The sequence below is a fragment of the Schistocerca serialis genome, chromosome 6 (assembly GCF_023864345.2).
Source record: "Schistocerca serialis cubense isolate TAMUIC-IGC-003099 chromosome 6, iqSchSeri2.2, whole genome shotgun sequence".
In the NCBI taxonomy this organism is placed as follows: Eukaryota; Metazoa; Arthropoda; class Insecta; order Orthoptera; family Acrididae; genus Schistocerca; species Schistocerca serialis.
Window position 1 is genome coordinate 591,395,059 of NC_064643.1, and position 20,097 is coordinate 591,415,155.

Consider the following 20,097-nt stretch of genomic DNA (forward strand, 5'->3'; position numbering starts at 1 on the left):
TGCATACTTAACTGTTTCCTTTCTACAGCAGGGTTTTAGTGAGCAAAGAAGGTAGCAGGTATTCCTTAGTTTTGCATGAAGGTATTCAAAATGTTTGTTCCATTTTATTGTGCTTTGCAGCCATAGTCCTTGGAATTTGGTTTGTCTTCTGTTACCAGTAGTTCGTCGTTGATAGAGAGAAATGAAATGTACACATCCTTGTGTGGAGCATCGTGAAATTTTAGTGCATTCGTTTTTTTTACTATTTATTAAAAGATGATTGTATTGCTCCCAGTAGCTAAGTTTTTTTCTGACAATGTTTAGTGTTTGGTGTAATACTTCCTAACTGTATAATTCTTCCATATTTTCCTCTTTTAGTAGAATTGTGGTGTCATCTGCAAGTATGATCATTTTATTAGCATCCACATTTAAGCTTTGACCATTAATGTACAGAAGGGACAGAGCCTCTGGGCAGACACTATCTACTTTTTTGCAGTCTGAAAAGTGCTCAGAATAATTTTTAGGTTAACATTAGTGTGCTTTATGCTCATAGCTTGTTCACGATTGCTCAGGAAGGAACTGACCCAATTGTTGGACAGAACTCAAATACTGTACTTTTCATGCTTTGTCCATAGACTGCTATGATCTACCTTGTTAAAAGCTTTTGATAGGTCTGTAAATACTCCTGTCGATTCACATTTTTTGTCCCTCAGGTCTAGTGTACAATTGATGCTCTCATAAATGGCAGGTGTTGTTGTCCTCTCATTTCTAAATCTGTTTTGTTCATTACAGGGGATATTGTTTCTGTTTACAAATTTTGTAAGTTTGTCATACATATTTTTGAAATACAAGAGGTAATTGTGATAGATCTGTAGTTATGTACATTCTCTCTCTCTCTCTCTCTCTCTCTCTCTCTCTCTCTCTCTCACACACACACACACACACACACACACACACACACACACACACACACACACACCTTTTTTCTGTACTGGAATAAACATCAGGGAAAGTGGCTTCTTGAAGTGAGTAGCTGCATAAGTGTGTAAGTACTACAATTAGGTTTAAAGCACTCTTCTTTAAGATTATTGTAGGGTGTCACAATGCTTGCAGAGCTGGAGTTTTTTTAGTCCTTTTGTTGATTTTGCTACTTCATCTTATAACACAGTGCCGGTGTACATTGACCTACTTTGTGAGCTTGTTTTATGTTCATTGAATTGGATATTCTTATTTATGTTTGATATTTTCATATTGTCAATACCACCTGTGAAAAAGTTGTTAAATGTTTTGGCTTCTTTTAAGGGGTTTGTTACTTTTTCATTTTATTTTTTTACATGGTGCTCTGTTTTCACCATTCCCATTTTAATGACCAATCAAGCTCAGTCTTCACTTTATTCACTGAATTACAAATGTTTTAATCATCATTCTGTATTTTTGTTGCTCATAGTACTTTTTTTAGTATTTTGGGATACTTTTTTAGTACATGAGTAATTCAAGTGAGGAGTTATTCAGATTATTCATTTCTGGAAGCAGTCTCTTCTTCTGGCATGAAATCCTTATTCCCCTTGTTATCCAACTATTTGTTCTAGAACAATTGGCCCTTAGAGGTGTAGTTTCCATGGAACTGCACTTTGGAAGAAATGGATTACTGTATCAGTGAAGGTGTTGCATTATTCATTTAGGTCACTAATTTTATAAACCTATGACCATTTTTCTTTGTTTAATAAGCTGTGGAAGTAGTTTATGTTACCCTGACGATAGCTTCTACTTGTAGTTCTTAAAGACATGTTGATAACAATACTGGATTTTATTTTCATGCCTAGTATTTGAACAAGATGGTCACAAAAGGCTCCACTGAAAATTTTTAGTGAAGTACTGTGTAAATTCTTGTGGATTATAAACTGGTCTAAAGCTGTTTCATAAGTGTCTGTTACCCTGGTAGCACTACTTACTGTTGTTGTTGTTGTGGTCTTCAGTCCTGAGACTGGTTTGATGCAGCTCTCCATGCTACTCTATCCTGTGCAAGCTTTTTCATCTCCCAGTACCTACTGCAACCTACATCCTTCTGAATTTGCTTAGTGTATTCATCTCTTGGTCTCCCTCTACGATTTTTACCCTCCACGCTGCCCTCCAATACTAAATTGGTGATCCCTTGACGCCTCAGAACGTGTCCTACCAACCGATCCCTTCTTCTGGTCAAGTTGTGCCACAAACTTCTCTTCTCCCCAATCCTATTCAGTACTTCCTCATTAGTTATGTGATCTACCCATCTAATCTTCAGCATTCTTCTGTAGCACCACATTTCGAAAGCTTAATCATACAGTAAAGCTGCATGCCCTCGGGAAAAATTACGGCTGTAGTTTCCCCTTGCTTTCAGCCGTTCGCAGTACCAGAACATCAAGGCCAGATCAGTCAATCATCCAGACTGTTGCCCTTGCAACTACTGAAAAGGCTGCTGCCCCTCTTCAGGAACCACTACTTACTTCAACCTTTAAATTGTAGGAAGCAGCAACATTCAAAAGGGTGCCTCCCTCTGTTTTTACTATTTGGGAGAAAAATCAGTGTTGAAGTCGACACAGATTATCAAATCACATTCCATTTTATTTACTTTGCTTTACAATGACTCTGTAATTTGTTGTAAATCCATCTTGCTATTAATAATTTGTGGAGCTACAATTTCACAGTTATTTTCTGCATTTTTTCCAGTTAAGTCGGGTAGGGTAGTAAAATCTGTTTTCCTTTATGTAAATTGCTGCTTCACCTTGCTTGCTGTTATAATAAGAAGGTTAAATGAATTTAGGTATTGTAGTATACTAAATAATTTCAGGATTAAGCCAGCCCCCAAAATGCAAATACTGAGATATCCTTTAATTCATCTTTTAATAGTGTGTTAATTTTGCCAGTCTTATTATACAGGGAACTGTACATTACAGTGACAAATTTTTAGGCTGTGTCTATTCACAGCTGGGTAGGTGTGTTATATTTACAGCTTCTCATACCTTTAGTTTAAATTAGGAACACCATTAATGTTACAGTTTCTGTCTTCTTCCTTGTTCATTTTTGTTTCTGATAAATAGTTTGATTCTTTTCAAATCTGCCTTTGATTACTTCATTGATACGGTCTCTCACAAACCTTTTTCCTTGCGCAAACCACAGCTTCATTTTTTGCTATATGATTCAAGCCAGTTATATGAATGATGGTCTGTTTGTTGTGTTATTTTTGTTTGAAAGTCAGTGTCTGCAGTATGTTTAGTTCCCTCTCTATGTTTCAACACGCTAATCGCTGCTATGTCTTGATTTATCTCTCAGAACATGCTAGATAGATTTCTTCCTTGGCTATCTGTTTTTGTTGATGATACATCTTTGCTGTTATGATTATTTTCAAAATGACCATTCATTTTCTCTTCACTGATTTTTGTCCATAGTGCTCAGAGCCATTTGAACCACTGATTTTTGTAAGTTCACAATCATTTGGACAGTCCTATTCACAGTCGCTTGACTGTATAACATCACATTTGTTTTTATCAGAAAGTGATAGTGGCTTGCAAATTTTCTTGTTCTTTTTGCTTCAATTGTAGTTCACAGTTTTGAACTAGAAACTCATTCACCAATGTTGTTATTTTCACTTCTACGGTTGTAGCTATCGTGATTCCAGATGTGTAGTACATGAAAGCATTACAAAAATTCTCATTGCTATTTCCTTTGTCTGGGGCAGGTAGATTCTCTTCATCCACACAACTGATAATTAAATTAATACTGGATACAGTCTCAGCAAGCCATAGGATTTGCGATTAGTTATGCTAAAATCCCATAAATTATGGAGAATGGCACAACAGAAAGAAAAGGTTCATTACTTTGCACCCTTGTATTCAGCATTCTAGCCGAGGGTCTGTTAATCATCTTTCGGAAATTTAGGATGCTCTGTACTTCCCGGTGCCAAAAATAATTGCTTAGCCACTGCCTACACCTTATTTTCCAAAGACAGTTACTGTGGCTCAGGAGTTTCTCATGGCATTGGTGGTGGTGGTGGTGGTGGTGGTGGTGGTGGTGGTGGTGGTGATAGAATAACTTGGTTTCCAACAGGCACTGTATTTTGGGGTGGATGATTATGGCAGTGTGGTTGCTTACTGAAGTATTGTGATTGCTGGACACACAAATCCATGAATACACCCAATAATTATTCTCTGAGGAAAGTTTGTACTTTCCTGAGGCTCACAAACATTGATTGTAGCTAATGAATACATGTTTTATTGGAATACCATGAAGTTTCAGTAACATCACTCAAAACAGTGCATGAATCAGTTGGCAGCAAAATGAAAGTTACTAATATCTTGAATAGTTGAAAGACCTAATTTTGAAATGTGTGTGACGTGCATTTCATGCTGAATAGCTGCTGTTTAGTTTAGATCCAGGGATATGCTTGATTATTGCTCTCTTGTTCAGCTAGCACAAAAATCCTTTTCTTTTTAGTTGTATGAGTAAATGATAGTTAACTGGTGTGTCTGGGTATATATCATCATGATTGTGTCACTGAAGGTTTGATTCATACTAGGATACCTGAAGTTTTGTTAATTTTAGCATTAGTTTCCTCAACATAATTTGAGGACAGTTTGAGATGATGAGACTCTCCTGTTAAAACACTGACTAAAATTCTCTAGAGGTATTGCAAATATAATATGTATAGATAAAAAATCTACTCACCAAGTGGCTGTGGGAGAAAGCCCATTAAAGATGAGGAAACATGAGTGCTGTCAGAGCCAGTGGCTCCTCCTGGCAGAACAGTTGAAGGGAAGGGAGAGGTGTGAAGGAAAAGAACTGGTGAGATCTAGAGAATAGGATGAATTTTGTAAAAGTTGCCCAGAAACCTGGCTAAGGAGACTTATTGGATGGGATGAGAAGTAAAAACTCATTGTTGGTTCTTTCGCTGGACAAGACTTGAGCAAGACAGAGTACTGAAGAAAGACGGTGAGAGTGTCTTAAGAGCAGAAAACTAAGTGCATTATACATGGTAGGCAGGTCAGAGGGGATGGGGAAAAATAGTTTAGAAAATAAAAAATGAAATAAATATAATAAAAGATAAAAAGGAGTGAAGAAAAGGACTAGCTACTGGGAAGAAATGTGGAGATCGCAGAAATAAACATAAATTTAGGCCAGCTAGATGGCAACAACTAGGCACAAGTTGTAAAGTGGTTCTCATCTGCGTAGTTCTGGGAAACTGTTGTCAGAAGGGAGAATCCATATGGCATTGTGAGGTGAAACAGGCATTGAGGTCAAAACGGTCATTTTGTAGTGTGTGTGCTTTGCAACAGGATATTGTGTGTTGGCAGTATACACCCTCTGTCTTTCACCACTACTCCTCACCGACAACTTGATTGTTATCTCTTCGTGTTATTCATCATTCCCACCATTTCCAATCCAAACCTTCAACTAGTGCCACAGTGAATCCCATCACACATGACATTCAGTCCTTTCAAAAACATGTTTTTGCACTATGCAAACCTTGTTGTCCCTGGGAGTTATGCTCAAAGAGCTAATTTGGGAGGTCCCTGTTTCTTGATGTAATCTCACTTATCACCATCCCCTCTTACAGTTTCAAATACAGCATCCCAGCTAATCTGCAACATATGCAACTTGTCTGCCAATTTTCAGTCCACCAGGCTTCTCTTATAAAATCCTGCAGTTATCTGCTCTTCATGTTTCCTTAGATGGTATCATCCATCAGTGCAACCATAGGTGAGACTTCATCTCAAAAAGCTATCCTACCTTCTCCTAAGCCATCCCAGTGGTGTCGCAATCCCTGTCCCACTCTTTCTCCCTAAACAGGCATACCATCGACTGCCACTCCTCTCCTACAAAACAAATCTGGTAATTCTTCTTAACATCCGTCAGCCTACAGCACTGTCTCCTAGAGCACTGGCAACTCATGATCACAGGGACCAGCCATAACTGTGAAGTGCTCTCTTCCTCTCATCTAAAGTCAGCCCCACCCTGCTTTTAATCGTACAGCTTTGGTTAAAGACTTACTTTCCTTCACACTTAATGTCAACTGGAAGTATACTTCACAATACTATCTTTGTGGACTGTCTGTTGCTAAACATTACCTCAACCAGCAGCCAGCTGATTCCAAACCTATGATCTGTTGCTAAACATTACCTCAACCAGCAGCCAGCTGATTCCAAACCTATGTTGCCCTTCCTGCTCACCTTAATCAACTTAATACTTACCAATAACTTCTTTATCTTTGAAGGGGCAGGTATGCAAACAGATCAGGGGTATCACTATGGGAATCAGGATGGCTCCTTCCCATGCCCAACCTTTTCGTGGGTCACTTAGAGTGGGCTTTCATGGCATCCTTAAGGCTTCATCCCTTTGTTTGGTTTAGATACATGGATGACATTTTTCCCATAGAGACTCAGGGTGAGGCCCACCTCTTGAAGTTTTTGTAATTGTGTAATACATTCTCCCAATTATATTTCACATAGTCCTATTCCAAATCTCAAGCCACTTTCCTTGGTGTTGATCTCAGGCTCACCAAAAGTCAGCTACACACTTCTGTTCACATTAAACCAGTAAACAAATAACAATACTTTCATTTTGACAGTTACCATCCTTTCTTTGTAAATCTTTCCCACACAGGGATGGCATTTGATGTAAACATACTTCTTCACAACCAATCTCCTTACAGCAATGCAGCACTAGTCTTACCTCAGTCTTCACTGTGTGTGCAGTTATCTCACCATCCTAGATCAAAAGCAGATTTCCCAGGTCATCAATCATGATACTGATGATGTTTCTGAAACACAGCTTATGAGTAAACCTCTTATGAGTAAACCTCTTGTTACTCAGTACTGTCCTGGTATTGAATATATTAATCAGCTACTACGAGAGGGCTATGACTTCCTAAAATATGCCTGGAAATGAGGTCCATTTTGTCTGATATTTTGATGGAATAGCTTTTAATCTTCTGTCCCTCCCCACAATGTTCTGGTAAGACCTTATGCTCCTTCTGCTACCATTTCCGTATTCAATGGTTTCTATCTCTGTGATCGTTGCCACTGTAGGATTTGCCCAATGCATCGTCCTACCACTTCATGCACCAGCCCCGTAGTCGGTAAAATATATACTACCAAAGGGGGAGCCACCTGTCAAACTACATATGTCATGTACCAACTGTTAAGTAAACACAGTTTGGCTTTCTGCATTGGTATGACTACCATCAAGTTATCAGTAAGGATGAAAGGTGATAAACAGGGGACGTCAACAGAAAACAACTTGTTTCAGAGCACACAAAGTGACAGTTGTAACCTTGGTGCCTATTTCACCACACTTGCCATCTAAGTTCTCACTCTTGACACCAGTTCCACAGGACTTTGCAGATGGAAATTGCTTCACAACGTGCTGAGTTCTCACTATCCAGCTGTTCTAAATTTACGTTAATTTATATGACCCCAGAATTTCTTTTAAGTAACTATTCCTTTTCTTTACTTCCTTTTATCTTTCATTTTTTATTATATTTATTTCTTTTTTTATGATTTATTTTCCGTCCTGTCTATTTTTCTCCATCCTGCCACCTGCTACTACGTGTAATCCAATTAGCTTACCACTCTTAGAACTCTATCATGATGTTTCTCCAATAATCTCTGTCTTATTTATACTGTAACTTCCACTTTTAAGTTCTCTGACTTTCAAATCTTGTCTAATGTAGATACCAGTCTTTCCTCCTCATCTCATCCAATAAGCCTCCCTTGTCCTGGGGTTGAGTGCAACTTTTACAGAACTGTCCCCATTTCCTAAATAACACCAGTTGTTTTCCTTCATCCCAATTTCTTTCCTGCCAACCATTCTCCCAGGAAGAGAAGCCACTGGCTCTGAAAGCTCGTGTGTTTCCACATCTTTTTATTTGTTTCCTTCTGCTGCAGCTTGATGAGTAGATTTCTTATGTAACCATATCCAGATATACTGTGGATCACATGTAATTAATCTTTATGAATAAATTGGTTTTTTGTGTGTGGCACTTGTTGTGTTTTAAGCATGAAACACATCAGTTGTTAATACTACAGCATAAGAAATGGTGAGCTCCTTGAAGCATCACATGAATACTGCTCAAGTGCATGGAAATTGTGTTTGCTGTCTCAGAACACTGCTCTCTACAATCAAAGACAATATTTGTATAACTAATTATATAAGTTTAATAGTTTGTCTTTGATGACAATCCTCTGAACCATGTTTGACCCATATATATTGACTTTCCTATAAGAAGAGGACAATGTAGCATTGTTAGGTAATTATAAAGTACTTGTTACAGATACAGTAATGAACATTTAAAACTGTATGGTAAGATTGTTGAGGAGGATTGGTGTACTTCACTTGTATAAATATTTTATTGTTTGTTCAAAACAATGCATGTTTTTTGACATTTTTGCTCTTCAAACAGCTTTCCAATGAAAATAAGGAGATTGAATGCGACTGTGATTTTGTTGTCAATGGCACAGATCTACATGTGCTGAAAGACGAGGTTGTGGTAGGCACAGCATATATGACCATTTGTAACACAGCAGTTAATACAATGATAAAATATTCTAAACAAAGCATTATAGCAAAGCTGACACTTGCACACAGTGTCAGAATAACTACAAGAGACAATACACTTTGAAGCCAGACTCCTGCACATACATAGCTGTTTTTCACTTTTGTCTAGAAAAAAATTTGCTAAAGATTTTGAAGCATTTCCTTTTAGAAACCCAGCAGTTCCTGAATTGTAATAGTAATAATGGGAGGAACATGACCTTTGTTCTGATATAGTTAGTTTGAACATAGTCTCCACAATTGTTTTGCAGAGCATGCTCTGCAATGGGATACTGTGTGAAGCCAGTAAAGTAGTACAATCTTTTTCAACATATCCTTCTTGGAAACTTGGTGGTTATCATAACAGCACAAGAGACATGGCAGGGATTGCACATAATTGGTACAAGACTGGAGTAGTTTCTCAAGTGGTGTTTATGGTCTCTCTGGTAATGGGGCTGGTGTAGGATGTTGGTAGTGATAGGAGAATGCATTGGCTAGTCTTTCACTGGGAGTAGTCACACAAACTGGCATTTTACCAGGATGTTATGGAGATTTTTTGTTCGTGTGTGGGATGGACATTATTTCAGATTATGATTTCTGAAAATTACAGCCATATCCAAAGAAGCTGGTTAATACATTTTTGAACAGGTTAATACTGGGTAATGAGAGGTGTACAACTGAGGGGAATCGGCAGTGCCAAGTGAACTTTGAAGTAAGCTATTGGCATAGTTAAGGGCAGTGAAGACGGATAGGCTACAAACTAACAATCATAGGAGGACACAGCATTCAAGCAGAAATGTTTACTATGATTGAGATGACAACTGTGAAAGTGTAAGTACTGAGTTTCATTTGTTGGCTTGACACACAGATTCAGAAGTGTAGAACTGGCCTTCAGTGATGTTGAATTCAACATCCAGGAAAATGGCATCAGATTTAGAAGAGAGCGATGTGAAATTTAACTGTGAAAAGGAGGCAAGAGACCACAGAATTCCTACAGTTAATCTCACTATGGAGGCCTAGTGAAAAATTTGCATCTACATCCATACCCTGCAAGTCAATATAAAGTGCTGGCAGAGGGCACTTTCCCTTGTATCACATGTTAGGGTTTCTTCCTGTTCCATTCTGGTATGGAAGGAATGACAGTGTAAATGCTTCAGTGCCCACTACAGACAATCCAATCCTGTCTTAACAGTCTGTATGGGAGTGATATGTAGGAGGCTGCAGCATATTTCAAGACTCCTCACTTAATATTGATTTTTTAAACTTTTAAAATAGGCCCTTGTGAGATAGTATCTGCCTTTTCAGTTTCCTTCCAGCATTTTTGTGCTCTCCCTTGATTCAAACAAACTTGTAACCCTTTGTGCTGCCCTTCTTTGTATACATACAGTATTCTCTGCTATTGCAGTTTGTTATGGGTTCCACACTCTACAGTCACAGTGCAGAGTGTAGCAAGAGCAGGGATTGCCTGCTAGGGGAGTGACTGTTAAAACAAAAGTTTTTGAAAGCAGTCACAAGTTGCACTTCTTTTCATCATACATTTAAGGAAAAGTGTGATACTAAAGTGGAAGTTGTACATTATTGTATTTCTTTGCAAAATGAACAATAAAGTAGCTTCCTCTGTAATTAATGTTAAAGATAAAAAATGGAGAAAAATTAACTTGAAAATGTACATCAAAAAGACTTTTAACTTCCATCTTGGCATTTATCGATCTCTGGAAAAACTTGTAAACTTTATCTGAAAATTTTAGAAAATTCAAACAGACAATTGAAATGGTGCCTACAAAAGCTGTGTAAACATTAAAATATGTCATTTATATAATTAGTGTTTCAGTATGATATTTAAAAAATGTGTTTCCTGAAAATTTCCTTTTTTGCATTTATCAAATTTTGAAAAATACTCATTTCCCTGGGGCGTAGCTCAAGTTACTTCTACATCTGTCAATGACTTCCCATCCAAAATAACATAGTGCATCCTCTCTACCTAAACTTCCTCAATAGAACCACAAACTTTGTTTGATATCCCCATACAATCATACTTTTGTTAATAAACTTTGGTCTGGTACTGAGTCAAGTGCTTTTTGAAAGTCAAGAAATACTGCATCCATCTTTTTGCCTGGATTCATGACATTCAGGATACAAGTGAAAAGGTTGTAAATTGGGTTTAGCGTGACCAGTGTTTTTGGAATTCATATTTTCTGAGATGGAAGAAGTTGTTCTGTTTGAAATACCTTGTTATCTTGTAATGTTCTACAGCATATGATGCTGATGATGATCTTTAAGCTTGAATTCACTTGCAATATTATACAACCATTACTTACTGTAATAATTCTCATAAAGTTCCTGTCATCTGCACTCTTCATTTTTCACTGTGCATCCACCAGCTGTGACATTTGACAACTAATGTTGTATAAATGTGCTGGTGCTGCTACCTAAAGTAATACCTGTAGTGTATATAAATGGCAAAGGCCCCTGTCTTAATATGTGTATGAAACATGTAAACAAGATATACACAATTAAAAGGAATGATTGTGCATCAACCCATGTCATGGTGAGGTAAGAAGAGGCATAATTTTTAAAAACGACGACGTTGTTTTTATAATTTTTGAGACCAGAATGTTGTCTTGAGATTTAACTCATCCTTAAGCAGTTTATGTTGTTTCAGTTGACACATCATAATGACATGATAGGCTGAAATTGTGATTGTGGGCAAATAAGTGTAGTAACAGTCCAGACAGAAAATGGTCATTTCTAAAATACTGCAGTACTGTGGACTGAAGTAAACAGAAAATAATTGCTAATCATTGTTGCTACAACTGCATTACAATAACTGATCCCAGGACACACCCAAAGACAGCAGATCAATTTGTTGCCATTAAATCTAATATATTTCAGTCATGAGTTTGTTGTCTAATTATCTGTTTTAAGTAGTTTTCAGAGAAAGAATTTGTTATTGTGTAACAGGATGTCTTCTCAGTTACGAAATTGTAGTTATCACTACAAATCTTGGATAGTTAAATGTAATACTGTTAATGTATTGAAACTACACAAGAGTCTGAAACTTCTGGGATTCCTGGGAGGCCCCCTTGAAATGACCCAATAAATGGTTGGTATAATGAGGAGCCATCCTGGTTCCCATGGCTGTCAACTTTTTTCACATACCTCTGTTATGTTATGTGTATTGTATTATAATATAAATGAATGAGCAAATGCAGTGCATAGAAAACAAGAGAATATATTTCCATAACTAAAGGAATTTTGTAATCTTATGTAAAAATGCAACAGTGAACCTATTTCCTAGCATGGTTATCCTTTTTTACATTGTAAGACAGGTAAATGCAGCAATCACAGTTAAGATCCTCACAAAAAAATGTTGGAACTGTTATCAACCCAAAAGTTGGTTTGAACACCACAGTGTTTTAAGTTAGTCATGGTCCTACAGCCATTGGTGTGCCCTTGGCTGCTTCTGAACTGGCTGACCCAGATGTTATAAAGGGAACTACAGATTGATTCCAAACTATCTTGCAACTTGGTGCTTTTCACATTAACGAACATTGCCAGAACTGAAACACATGAAAAATGACAGATAAAATTCCTAGGACTAACAGGGGTCGAATCTAAGAATTTTGCAGCCATAGGTTGGCGCTTTACCACTGAGCTGCTGACACACACACATACAGAAGCTAATTATTTATTTCTCAAATGTTCCTTGTTAGGCCCAAATACACGTAGGTAGTGTTCAGTATTGAGGAACAATGTACAAGGCAAAATGTGTGAACTTGTTTCAGCAAATGAAAAGTAAGGAGGAACATGGATGGATGAACTGTAAGTGAAAGATGTGATGTTGGGTATTATTTGTTGTACATCTGTGGTGCAACATAAAAGTTTTCTGTAAAGAAAGTACATTCTGTGTATATTATAACACATAAAAAATTATTAAATATGTTCATCATGTATGATGCACTGAAGACAAATTGATTTTTTAGGAATATATTTTATGAAAAGGAATATTCATGCTCTTCAGTTAAAATTTATTTCTGCTCAAGTTTATTTTTGCATAAGTGTCACAAATTGCAATTCATTTCCTTGAGCTTCATGAACAAATGGCATTGTAATTGTGCAGGATGTAGGTGCTGTACTAATGAATGTGTTGTTAGGAACAGTGCCCCCTTTTCATGAATAAACATCTAAGTGATTTCTCAACTTTTTACACTTTTTACTGTTCCAGAGTGACAGGTGTGATTGTAGTTTAAGGCTGTACAGAAAATCTGTGTGCTGAATCTGTGTATAGAGAAACATTGCCCCTCTTTCACTGGATATTGGTAATAGTGGCTTTAATCACTGTTTGCTGTTGATTTCCACTCATCATTCAGTGTTAGCATGGATGCAGCATGACACCCTATGGTTTTTTTTAATGCTCAAGTTAACAAATGAAAAGGTGATCAAAGTTATCATTCCAGGGAACTCCTTTGATTAGGTTGTGCTGACAGACATATGCTCTTTCTTTTACTGATGTGACTGTTCTTTTTTCAGTGGTGTCTTTCAGGTGTACTTACCTGCCCTGTATCAGGTCTTCTGATACATTCAGCATGCTCTTATTACTAAAACTGTCACATCACACAGAAGTGTATGTTACTTAGTCAGCACGCACAAGCTTCATTGTATAATCCTTCCAGTGTAACTGCACTGAAAGAGTAAACTGACACTTTATTCACAGGCATAGGTAATCAGTGGTGAAAAAGTAAAAAATAATAAAATTAAGTTACAGGAAGTTCGATTATACCAGGGAATAGAAATTGTAAAACAACTTAGAATATAGTACCTTATCTGATACATGACCAAAACTAATAAATTAAATAAAACAGTGCTGTAGTATTATTCAGTTGTTATATGACAAAGCCACAGTGTGAAGCTTCTTAGGTTTAAGTCTCATCAGTAATGTATTAAATTTTTTGATAGTGTGTCAATAAAAGTAAGAAGATTGTGCAGAACACTGTTTCAGAACTAACATCAGTTTACTGGAAGGGGGAGCCTTAAAGAAGACGAAGCACAGTTTCTTATGAAACTATTGTGCAACTGTGATTAATAAACACCAAACATACAAATGCTCCTATATTAATACCGACAGTAAATGTAATTGAGTGATTGTTATTTCTGTTAGATTTGTACATATTAATTTGGGGTCATGTAATCTTTGGATACGTATGAATAATTGTATACACTTTTGTAGTTGTTTTTGACATTGGCTATTAAGACAAGGAAAAAAACATTGTGAATTGAAGTTACAATGTTACTGGAAGCTCTTAGAACACAAGTCCACCTGGCATTTCCAATTTTAGGGAGAATAACTGTGATTCATACAAACATATCATCATTTGATCATCAGACATACTCCTGTATGGAAAACATATTAATAAGCACCTCTGGCACAGAGAAACAATTTAAAGATTTGAAAGTAAATAAATCACCAGGTCCAGACGGAATCTCAGTTCGATTTTACAAAGAGTACTCTATGGCATTGGTTCCTTACCTAGCTTGCATGTATTCTGAATTTCTCACCCAGCACAAAGTTCCAAGGGACTGGAAACGGGCGTAGGTGACCCCGGTAATTAAGAAGTGTACAAGAACAGACCCACAAAAATTACATACCAATATCCCTAACGGCTGTTTGCTGCAGAATCCTTTAACATATTCTCAGTTCAAACATAATAAACCTTCTTGAAACTGTCCATGAATCACCATGGTTTTAGAAAGTATCTCTCATGTGACAATCAGTTTGCCCTTTTCTCACATGATATGCTGTGAACTATGCATGAACAGGCAGATGGGGTAGGCTGTTACTAGAGGTACGAGCATATGAAATAAGTTCAGACACATGTGAGTGGCTCATAGACTTCTTAAGTAATAGAACCCAGTATGTTGTCCTCAATGGTGAGTGTTCATTAGAGACAAGAGTATCGTCAGGAGTGCCCAAGGGAAGTGTGATAGGACTGTTCCTGTTCTATATATACGTAAATGATTTGCCACACAGGGTGAGCAGCAATCTGAAATTGTTTGCTGATGATGCCGTGGTGTACAGTAAGGTGTTGAGGAGGACACAAGATGACATGGACAAAATTTCCAGTTGGTATGGTGATTGGCAGCTAGCCCTAAATGTGGAAAGATGTAAATTAATGCAGATGAGTAGGAAGCTCAAACCTGTAACATTCAGATGCTGAATTAGTAGTGTCCTGTTTGACACAGCCAAGTTCTTGAAATATCTGGGTGTAACATTGCAAAGCAATATGAGATGAAATGAATATGTGAGAACTGTGGTAGGGAAGGCGAATGGCCGACTTTGTTTTATTGGGAGAATTTTAGGAAAGAGTGGTTCACCTGTAAAGTAACCCACATATAGGATGCTGGTGCAACATATTCTTAAGTATTGATTGATTGTTTGGGATCCGTACCAGGTTGGAAGGAAGACATTGAAGCAGTTCAGAAGCAGGCTGCTAGATTTTTCACCAGCCAACACATAGTGTTATGTAGATGCTTTGGGAAGACGATTTACTTTTCAAGAAACACTATTTATAAAATTTAGAAAAGTGGCATTTGAAGCTGACTGTCAAGTGATTCTACTGCCGCCAACATATGTTGGGTATAAGGACCACGAAGATAAGATATGAGAAATTAGGGTTCAGACCAAGGCGTATAGACAGTCATTTTTCTCTCGCTAGTTTTGCGAATGGAACTGGAAAGGAAATGATAAGTAGTGGTACAGGGTTCACTCTGACACACACTATACAGTGGCTTGTGGAGTATCCATGTAGGTCTAGATGAATGGCAGCTGGCTCTTAATGTAGAAAAATGTAAGTTAATGCAGATGAGAAGGAAAAACAAACCTGTAATGTTTGGATACAGCATTAGCAGTTCCTGCTTGACACAATCATGTCATTTAAACATCTGGGCATAACACTGTGAAGCAATATGAAATGGAACAAGTGTTTGAGAATTGTGCTAGGGCAGTTTTTTGTTAGAATTTTTGGAAAGGGTAGTTCATCTGTAAGAGAGACCACATATAGGATGCAATTGCAACCTTTTTTTTACTTCTGCTTGAGTGTTTGGGACCGCACCAGGTTGGATTGGAAGAAGACATCAAAACAATTCCGAGACGAGCTGCTAGATTTGTTACCGGTAGGTTCGATCAGCATGCAAGTGTTATGAATATGCTTTGGGAGCTAAAATGGGAGTCCCTGGAGGGAAGAGGACATTCATTTCGAAGAATACTACTGCGGTTGCTCACCCTACTGAAATGGCAATCACTGAAGGGAAGGCGACGAGAAACACTATTGAGAAAATTTAGAGTACTGGCATTTGTAGCTGAATGCACAATGATCCTACTGCTGCCAACATACATTTCATTAAGGGGCCACGAAGATAAGATACAAGAAATTAGGGCTCATATGGAGGCATATAGACAGTCATTTTTTCATTGCACTATCTGTGAAGGCAACAGGAAAGGAAACGACTAGTTGTGGTACAGGATATCCTCCACCATGCATCATACGTGGCTTGTGGAGTATGTATGTAGATGTAGATGCCAATTTGTGGAACAGGATTAAGGTGTCTGCATCTACATCTATACTCTGCAAACCACCGTGAGGTCCATGGCAGAGGGTACATCCCATTGTACCAGTTATTAGGGTTTCTTCCTGTTCCACTCACATATGGAGCGTGGGAAGAATGATTGTTTGAATGCCTCCATGCATGCAGCAGTTATTCTAATCTTATTCTCACAATCCCTCTCTGAGCGATTCGTAGGGTGTTGTAGTGTATTCCTAGAGTCATCATTTAAAGCCAGTTCTTGAAACTTTGTTAATAGACTTTTTCAGGATAAAATGATAATTAAATGGACACCCTAGCTGCAAGCAGGCATTGATATACTTCATTGGGGACATGTTGAAAATGTGTGCCCCGACCGGGACTCGAACCCGGGATCTCCTGCTTACATGGCAGACGCTCTATCCATCTGAGCCACCGCGGGCACAGAGGATAGTGCGTCTGCAGGGACTTATCCCTTGCACGCTCCCCGTGAGATCCACATTCCCAACATGTCCACACCACTACATTCGTAGTGCGCCTTATAGATATTTGCCCATCATACTCATTACTCGTGGCAGATTAATCAACCAAGTCCCGTACGAGTTTGGGCATAGCGTGTGCGTTCGCACAAGAAGGTCAATGGCCGGGAAGCCATATTTTTAACTATATATGACGGTAGTACCTGTTCCCGAAAGAACAGTTACCATGGATGACCATGCAGCTTTTCTAGAAATGAAATGATAATTAAATGGACACCCTAGCTGCAAGCAGGCGTTGATATACTTCATTGGGGACATGTTGAAAATGTGTGCCCCGACCGGGTCTCAAACCCTGGATCTCCTGCTTACATGGCAGACGCTCTATCCATCTGAGCCACCGCGGGCACAGAGGATAGTGCGTCTGCAGGGACTTATCCCTTGCACGCTCCCCGTGAGATCCACATTCCCAACATGTCCACACCACTACATTCGTAGTGCGCCTTATAGATGTTTGCCCATCATACTCATTACTCGTTCTTTCGGGAACAGGTACTACCGTAATATATAGTTGAAATGAAATGTCGTGTGACGAGGGCCTCCCGTCGGGTAGACCGTTCGTCTGGTGCAAGTCTTTCGATTTGACGCCACTTCGGCGACTTGCGTGTTGATGGGGATGAAATGATGATGATTAGGAAAACACAACACCCAGTCCCTGAGCGAAGAAAATCTCCGACCCAGCCGGGAATCGAACCCGGGCCCTTTGGATTGACAGTCTGTCGCGCTGACCACTCAGCTACTGGGGGCGGACAATATATAGTTAAAAATATGGCTTCCCGGTCATTGACCTTCTTGTGCGAACGCACACGCTATGCCCGAACTCGCATGGGACTTGGTAGATTAATCTGCCACGAGTAATGAGTATGATGGGCAAACATCTATAAGGCGCACTACGAATGTAGTGGTGTGGACATGTTGGGAATGTGGATTTCACGGGGAGCGTGCAAGGGATAAGTCCCTGCAGATGCACTATCCTCTGTGCCCGCGGTGGCTCAGATGGATAGAGCGTCTGCCATGTAAGCAGGAGATCCCGGGTTCGAGTCCCGGTCGGGGCACACATTTTCAACATGTCCCCAATGAAGTATATCAACGCCTGCTTGCAGCTCCACGGTAACTGTTCTTTCGGGAATGGGTACTACCGTCATATATAGTTTTTCAGGATAGTTTACATTTGTCTTCAAGAGTCTGCCATTTCAGTTCCTTCAGTATTTCTTTGACACTTTCCCATGGATTAAACAAACCTGTGACCATTTGTGCTGTCCTTCCCTGTATATGTTCAATATCCCCTGTTAGTCTTATCTGGTAGAGGTCCCACACACTTGAGTAATATTCTAGGCTGGGTCTCATGAGTGATTTGTAAGCACTCTCTTTTGTAGAGTGATTGCACTTCCTCAGTATCCTAACAATAAACCAAAGTCCACCATGTGCTTCACCCTCTACTGAATCTATGTGATCGTTCCATTTCATATCCCTGCAAAGTGTTACAGCCAAGTATTTGTATGAGCTGGCCAATTCGGACAGTGACTCATTGATATTATAGTTACAGGATACTACATTTTTTCGTTTTGTGAAGTCCAAAATTTTAAATTTCTGAATGTTTAAAGCAAGTTGCCAATCTGTGCAACATGTTAGAAATCTGATCAAGATCTGAGCTTCTTTCAGATAGTATTTCATTATAGATAATAGCATCATCTACAAAAACCTGATTTTACTATTAATGTTGTCTGCAAGGTCATTAATATACAACATGAAAAGGAAGTGTCCCAACACACTTCCCTGGGTCACACCTGAAGTTACTTCTTCATGTGACGATGACTTTTCATCCATGATAACAAGCTTGTCCTCAATACCAAAAGGTCCTCAGTCTAGTTACAAATTTCTCTTGATACCCTATATGATCATACTTCTGATGATAAGTGTAGGTGTGGTGCTGTGTCAAAAGCTTTTCGGAAATCGAGAAATACTGTATCTACCTTGACCTAAAGCTTTCAGAATGTCCTATGAGAAAAGTGCGATTGTACTTTTCTTGTATACAAATGTGGCCTATGTCTTTTTCCAAGAACTGGGTACGGATTTTTGTTCGATGGATCTGCTATAGATTATAGTTAGAAGAGGGACTAACTCAGCCACAAATTCTGTATGGAATCTGGCAGAAATTCCATTGGGCCCTGAAGCTTTGTTCAATTTTAATGATTTCAGCTGTTTCTCAACACCACTGACACTAATGCTTATTTCATTCATCTTCTCAGTGGTATAAGCAATAAATTTGGGCAATTCTCCTGGGTTTTCCTTTTTAAAGGAACATTTGAAAACGGCGTTAAGCATTTCTGCTTTTGCTTTGCTGCCATCAGTTTCAGTTCCTGTCTCATTCGCTAGGGATTGGACACTGACTTTGGTGCCACTAACAGCCTCTTTACATATGACCAGAATTTCTTTGGGTTCTGTGAAGGATCACTTGACAATATTATGCTATGGTAGTTATTGAAGGCGTCACACATTGCTCTCTTGACAGCCAAACATGTTTCTTTCAGCATCTCTCTGTCTATAGCCCTACCCTTTGTTGTACATGTATCATGCAGTAATCTCTGTTTCTTCAGAAGTTTCTTTACAGTGACTATACACCACGGAGCTTACCTCCCAATATGAATTGTTCTACTGGGTACGTATCTATCCAGCGCATGGTCAGCTATTTTGCCAGAGTTCATCTAATGCTTGCGCCCTGCGCTGAAACTTCCAAGTTCCTCATTGAGATATGACACTAGTGATTTTTTATCTAGTTTACTGAACACATATACCTTTCTTTTTGTTTTAGTTATCATTAGTATTTTGGTAATCATTGTTGCTGCAACCATGTCATGGTCACTGACACCAGTTTCAATGTGGACATCCTCAAAGAGGTCAGATCTATTTGTTTCCATTAGATCCAATGTATTTCCATCATGAGTGGGGTTCCGAACTATTTGTTCTAGGTAGTTTTCAGAGAAGTCATTTAGTAAAGTTTCACAGGATGTCTTATCACGATTGCCACTAACATAACTCTAATTTTCCCAATTAACTGTTGGATGAGTAAAGTCTCCACCAATGATTACAGTATGACTGGGAAACTTACATACAAGTTAACTGAGGTTTTCTCTGTAGTTTTCAGCTACATCAGGAGACAAGTCTGATGGGTAATAGAAGGATCCAATTATCGTTTTGTGCCCACCCCTGATACTAATTGTTGCCAAAGAGTCTTACATTCAGCTTCAGTTTCTACTGTGGGGGGGATTTGAGTTTTTTGTCTACTGCAACAAATACGCTACCTCCATTTCCCATTTGCCTAGCCTTTCAATATAAACTTAAATTTTCCCCTAAAATGTCACTGATATCAATTTTAGGTTTCAACCAGCTTTCTCTACCTAATGTTATGTGAGATTCACTGCATTTCATAAATGCTTAA

General features: G+C 38.5%; 1 protein-coding gene and 2 non-coding genes across 3 annotated transcripts in view; 2 read left to right on the top strand and 1 right to left on the bottom strand.

The window, feature by feature from the left end:
* The window catches only part of LOC126484314 (V-type proton ATPase subunit C), a 62,333-nt gene that overhangs the window by 20,036 nt on the left and 22,200 nt on the right, over positions 1 to 20,097 (top strand). The gene's annotated exons all lie outside the window — the stretch shown is intronic.
* Trnat-ugu (transfer RNA threonine (anticodon UGU)) lies at positions 16,491 to 16,565 on the bottom strand. The gene has a single exon. It is a non-coding gene; the product is annotated as a tRNA-Thr (tRNA).
* Positions 17,639 to 17,713, top strand: Trnat-ugu (transfer RNA threonine (anticodon UGU)). Its single transcript has one exon. It is a non-coding gene; the product is annotated as a tRNA-Thr (tRNA).